This window comes from Phyllobates terribilis, unplaced genomic scaffold (genome assembly GCF_046119375.1).
Source record: "Phyllobates terribilis strain yellow unplaced genomic scaffold, ASM4611937v1 Scaffold_2__4_contigs__length_985480577, whole genome shotgun sequence".
Classification (NCBI taxonomy): Eukaryota; Metazoa; Chordata; class Amphibia; order Anura; family Dendrobatidae; genus Phyllobates; species Phyllobates terribilis.
The window spans coordinates 950,082,566-950,089,554 of record NW_027362762.1 but is presented as its reverse complement, the minus strand read 5'-3'; positions in this window follow the sequence as shown (position 1 = coordinate 950,089,554).

The following is a 6,989-nucleotide window of genomic DNA, read 5'->3' as shown; positions in this document are numbered from 1 at the left end:
AGCTGCTGCAGAACCTCATAATGCACTTCAGCTGCTGCAGAACATCATAATACAACTCAGCGGCTGCAGAACTCCATAATACACCTCAGCTGCTGCAGAACCCCATAATACACCTCAGTGGCTGCAGAACCTCATACTACACCTCAGCTGCTGCAGAACCACATAATACACCTCAGCGGCTGCAGAACCTCATACTACACCTCAGCTGCTGCAGAGCCTCAAAATACACCTCAGCTGCTGCAGAGCCTCAAAATACACCTCACCGGCTGCAGAACCTCATAATACACCTCAGCTGCTGCAGAACCTCCTAATACACCTCAGCGGCTGCAGAACCTCATAATACACCTCAGCTGCTGCAGAACCCCATAATACACCTCAGCGGCAGCAGAACCTCATAATACACCTCAGCTGCTGCAGAACCCCATAATACACCTCAGCTGCTGCAGAACCTCATAATGCATCTCAGCTGCTGCAGAACCTCATAATACATCTCAGCGGCTGCAGAACCTCATACTACACCTCAGCTGCTGCAGAGCCTCAAAATACACCTCACCGGCTGCAGAACCTCATAATACACCTCAGCTACTGCAGAACCTCCTAATACACCTCAGCTGCTGCAGAACCCCATAATACACCTCAGCTGCTGCAGAACCCCATAATACACCTCAGCGGCTGCAGAACCTCATAATACACCTCAGCTGCTGCAGAACCCCATAATACACCTCAGCTGCTGCAGTACCTCATAATGCATCTCAGCTGCTGCAGAACCTCATAATGCATTTCTGCTGCTGCAGAACCTCATAATACACCTCAACGGCAGCAGAACCTCATAATACACCTCAGCTATGTGTCGCCCCAGGGGGAGACATATGAGGGTTACTCGGTACCCGGGCCTTTACCTTCTCTGCGGGATGTCACGGCAGTTGGCTCCCGGGCCCATACTCTGGGGTCTCTCTTGAAAAGGGGCTTGTCACTTGATGGGACGAATAACGGTTTTGTCTCATGACCACCTGTGGTTTCTGGTAATAGGTACCAGCGCTGCTGGAGACCTCTGAGGCAGTTGATAGGGCAGCTGGGTTGGAACGGCTCCCCACAGGTGGAGCGGGCCCCAGGGCAGTGTAGGATGGATGGGGATGCTGGGGCTTGTGGTGGAGGAGAGATGGCGCAGCGGAATTAACTGACAGAGGCAGTGGAGTGCAGTCATCCGAGTTTACTCAGTTCTTTTTAGGTTCCTCAGGTATACTGTATGGGTGTCAGCCTCCCGAGACGCACTGCGTCTGCCAGACAGGGGTTCAGCACTCTCTCATGTATATCAGAGGAACTTAACGGGACCCCATTTTTGTATGTTCCTTTCTTGACCGACTTCCCGCGCTGGATCTTCTCCCTCCTGCCCTGCGCCTCGCAAAAAAGTCCCGAACGGGTACTCTGAGATCCCCCTGGGCAACTTGAAATTCCCGGACCTACTTGGTGCCCTTTTCGGTGACTTAGATGACAGTATTGCCACTGCACCTTGGAAGTGCAGAAGTCTCCGGTTTTCTGGCTGAGACGTGAAGTACTCGGCCAGTCCAGGGACCGTTTCCCCTCTTGCGGTCTGATCCCTCTGACACTTGGCAGATTCGGGTGTACAGGTGGCTTCCTGCTCCTTCTGTACCCCTGGGATCCCTTTCCTTACTGGAGCCTTACTCCTCTGCTCCCCTCCAGGGCCTTCCTTGCTAAGGCCCCACTCTGGAGCAGAGCTCCTAAAGAGACTCTGCTCCCCGACTACTCCTCTCCTCATCTCACTCACTAAAGACCAAAAAGACCTCCTTATCAAGATGGCCTCCCTTTTTATATATCTTCCCAAAGTTCTCCCCTGAACTACGTCCTCCACCCACACCCACTACATGGTTCCCCCTCTCTTCGGTTCCCCCTTCTCCAGCCAGGGATGGGGCAGCAAATCAAAGTGCATCTTGCCCTTCCAGCCGGCCTGGAGTAGTGTAGTGTTGCGTGCAGGTGTTGGGGTCCCGGGCTGTACTCCATCCTTACCTGAGAGCACGAGATACCTCACCTCTGGGTGAGGTGCAGTACCTCTGTGGCGACTGAACCCTCAGGGTTGCAACAGCTACTGCAGAACCTCATAATACACCTCGGAACTGCAGAACATCATAATACACCTCAGCTGCTGCAGAACCTCATCATACACCTCATCCGCTGCAGAACCTCATAATACACCTCAGCTGCTGCAGAACATCATAATACACCTCAGCTGCTGCAGAACCTCATCATACACCTCTTTCGCTGAAGAACCTCATAATACACCTCAGCTGCTGCAGAACCTCATCATACACCTCATCCGTTGCAGAACCTCATAATACACCTCAGCTGCTGCAGAACCTCACAATGCACCTCAGCTGCTGCAGAACCTCATAATACACCTCAGCTGCTGCAGAACCTCATAATACACCTCAGCTCTTGCAGAACCTCACAATGCACCTCAGCTCCTGCAGAACCTCACAATGCACCTCAGCTGCTCCATAACCTCATCATATGACTCGCCCCCAGGGCCGTGGGGTACTCGGCAGCCGGGCCTCTGGTTGCCGGGGGATATCACGGTGGCTGGCCCGCTCCGTGACCCAGGGCGGTCAGTGCAAAAAGGGGATATTTATAGGGGATTTTGGGATTATTCGTGGCGCCACCTGTGGTGTCTGATGAGGATCGCCAGCGCTGCGACAGTCCTCTGAGGCAGTCCTCTGAGGTTCTACAGCAGCTGAGAGAACATCATAATACACCTCAGCGGCTGCAGAATCTCATAATACACCTCAGCTGCAGCAGAACCTCACAATACACCTCAGCTGCTGCCGAACCCCATAATACACCTCAGCTGCTGCAGAACCTCATAATGCATCTCAGCTGCTGCAGAACCTCATAATACACCTCAACGGCAGCAGAACCTCATAATACACATCAGCTGCTGCAGAACCTCATCATACACCTCAGCTGCTGCAGAACCTCATAAGACACCTTAAGGGCAGCAGAACCTCATAATACACCTCAGCTGCTGCAGAACCTCATAATACACCTCAGCTGCTGCAGAACCTCATCATACACCTCATCCGCTGCAGAACCTCATAATACACCTCAGCTGCTGCAGAACCTCACAATGAACCTCAGCTGCTGCAGAACCTCATAATGCATCTCAGCTGTTGCAGAACCCCATAATACACCTCAGCTGCTGCCGAACCCCATAATACACCTCAGCTGCTGCAGAACCTCATAATGCATCTCAGCTGCTGCAGAACCTCATAATACACCTCAACGGCAGCAGAACCTCATAATACACCTCAGCTGCTGCAGAACATCATAATACACCTCAGCTGCTGCAGAACCTCATCATACACCTCATCCGCTGCAGAACCTCATAACACACCTCAGCTGCTGCAGAACCTCACAATGCACCTCAGCTGCTGCAGAACCTCATCATGCACCTCATCCGCTGCAGAACCTCATAATACACCTCAGCTCCTGCAGAACCTCACAATGCACCTCAGCTGCTCCATAACCTCATCATATGACTCGCCCCCAGGGCCGTGGGGTACTCGACAGCCGGGCCTCTGGTTGCCGGGGGATATCACGGTGGCTGGCCCGCTCCGTGACCCAGGGCGGTCAGTGCAAAAAGGGGATATTTATAGGGGATTTTGGGATTATTCGTGATGCCACCTGTGGTGTCTGGTGAGGATCGCCAGCGCTGCGACAGTCCTCTGAGGCAGTCCTCTGAGGTTCTGCAGCAGCTGAGAGAACATCATAATACACCTCAGCGGCTGCAGAATCTCATAATACACCTCAGCTGCAGCAGAACCTCACAATACACCTCAGCTGCTGCCGAACCCCATAATACACCTCAGCTGCTGCAGAACCTCATAATGCATCTCAGCTGCTGCAGAACCTCATAATACACCTCAACGGCAGCAGAACCTCATAATACACATCAGCTGCTGCAGAACCTCATCAAACACCTCAGCTGCTGCAGAACCTCATAATGCACCTCAGCTGCTGCAGAACCTCATAAGACACCTTAAGGGCAGCAGAACCTCATAATACACCTCAGCTGCTGCAGAACCTCATAATACACCTCAGCTGCTGCAGAACCTCATCATACACCTCATCCGCTGCAGAACCTCATAATACACCTCAGCTGCTGCAGAACCTCACAATGCACCTCAGCTGCTGCAGAACCTCATAATGCATCTCAGCTGTTGCAGAACCCCATAATACACCTCAGCTGCTGCCGAACCCCATAATACACCTCAGCTGCTGCAGAACCTCATAATGCATCTCAGCTGCTGCAGAACCTCATAATACACCTCAACGGCAGCAGAACCTCATAATACACCTCAGCTGCTGCAGAACCTCATAATACACCTCAGCTGCTGCAGAAGCTCATCATACACCTCAGCTGCTGCAGAACCTCATAATGCATCTCAGCTGCTGCAGAACCTCATAATACACCTCAATGGCAGCAGAACCTCATAATACACCTCAGCTGCTGCAGAACCTCATAATACACCTCAGCTGCTGCAGAACCTCATCATACACCTCATCCGCTGCAGAACCTCATAATACACCTCAGCTCCTGCAGAACCTCACAATGCACCTCAGCTGCTCCATAACCTCATCATATGACTCGCCCCCAGGGCCGTGGGGTACTCGGCAGCCGGGCCTCTGGTTGCCGGGGGATATCATGGTGGCTGGCCCGCTCCGTGACCCATGGCGGTCAGTGCAAAAAGGGGATATTTATAGGGGATTTTGGGATTATTCGTGATGCCACCTGTGGTGTCTGGTGAGGATCGCCAGCGCTGCGACAGTCCTCTGAGGCAGGTGTTAGGGCAGCTTGAGATGGAACGGCTCCCCACAGGTGGAGCAGGCCTCAGGACAATGTAGATTAATGGAGGTGCGCTGGGCCTTGTAGTGCAGGGAGGGAAATGGCACCGGCAAAAGAAAGGAGCGGAGGCAGCTCAGTGCAGTCATCCAAGATTTACTCACAGTTCTTAGACAGTCCACAGGTGCACTGTACTGGTGCAAGCCTCCCACATCGCACTGCGTTCACCGGGCAGGGGTTCAGTCCTTCCTCAGGCAGTTCGGGTGTGCCTGGCAGAACCCCACTTTCTTATGTACCTCTCTAGACCGACTTCACGCTGGGTCTTTACTCCCTCCTGCCCTGCGCTTCCCACTGTGAATCCTGTTCGGGTGCTGCGAGGTTTCCCCTGTCCGTCGGAGTTGCACAGACCTGCTCGACCTTACTTGGATTGAAGTGGAAGATTGGCTCCTGGCTATAGAAGTCAGAAGCCTCCGTTTTTTCCAGCCGAGGCTTGAAGCTGCACGACTGGGCCAGGGGCCGGTCCCCTTCTTGCGGCCTTGATCCTCATGACACTTGGCAGGTTCGGGGTGTACGGGTGCCGCCTGCACTCGCCATACCCCCTAGGATCCCTTCTTCAGAACGGAGCTTACTCCCTGCTCCCCTCCTGGGCCTCTGAGGCTAGGCCCTGCTTGGGGAGCAGAGCTCTGACTGAGACTCTGCTCCCTGACTGTCTTCACTCTCTCCTCTCACTGACTGAACCACACTATTCTAAGATGGCTTCTTTTTATATCTTTACTGTATGTGTGTCACCCTGGCCTGGATGACACAAAATATAATAAAGCTGTGTCTGAGAGCAAGGGGGAGGTTCTCTAGTCAGGGGAACATTAGCATGCAGTACCTTCTGTCTCAGGCCAGTAGGGGGAGCAGGCTGCCCCTATAAAAGCTGGAACTGGGGGCAGGGTTAGGGAGAACTGGACGACCTGTCTCAGGACTGAGACTTGTCCCAGATCAGAGCAGGGACAGAAAGTTGTATTGTACCTAAGAGGAAGTGTGGCAGGAGGAGAGCCACAAGCCAGAGACAAGAGGCGAAGTGAGCCTGTCTTGGCAGACAAAGGACTTAATTTACCAGACTTTGGTGTCTGAGGCTGGGAGGATTCCACATCCTCCAGCAGATAACCAGTCCGCAGGGGACTGTATATTCCTTGGCCTAAGAAGCCTGGAGGCCCTGCCACAGCAGAAGGGACCAGAAAAGCCATACCAGGCCGGGAGCAGAAAGGAACCCACGTTGCAGGCCATACAGGCGAGAATACACGGAGAGCTCGGAAACGTGGGCTGTTACCCTATAAGGAGGAGATAGCAAGAAGGAGAGCACGGTAGGCCTACACCCTCACCCTGACCAGGGCCAATCTCCCAATTGCTCTCAGACATCCAGGTCCCCTCCTAGCCGGGACTGTTTGTGGGTCAGTTTACCTGTTCTAGTAAAGACCCTGGACTGCAACCTGTTGTCTGTGTGCTCCTTGCTCCTCCAGCACTAACGGCACTGGGACTCTCGTCACCATCACCCCCATCTTCCATCATATTGCCCTGGGGCCACACTCTTCCCGTGGGGAGTCACACTATCCCAGCTGCACATATCATCAGCCCCAGCGATCTGCCCGACAGCGGCGGTCCGCACTGACCGCAATCCACGGGTGGCGTAGTCGAACATACCAACAGCAGGTAGCAGACTACCATTGGTCTGACCACCCTGAGCCACGGAACCGGGTTGCCACTACTACCCCCATCGTTCCCTACTGCCCGGATCCGAGTGCCCCACGGCCCAGGGGGCGAGTCATATGAGTGCTCCCTCTAACTACTTCCTCCACCCACACCCACTACTGGTTCCCCCTACCTTTGGGTTCCCCCCACTCCAACCAGGGACAGGTCTCAGCAGCTGCGCTCTGCATGTCGCCCCTCCAGCCGGCCTGGAGCAGTGTAGTGTTGGATGCAGGTGTTTGGGGTTCCGTGCAGCACTCTCTCCTTACCTGAGTGAAGGGAGACACCACACCTCTGAGTGAGGTGCAGTACCTCTGTGGTGACTAAACCCTCAGGGACGCCACACATACACCTCATCCGCTGCAGAACCTCATAATACACCTCAGCTGCTGCAGAACCT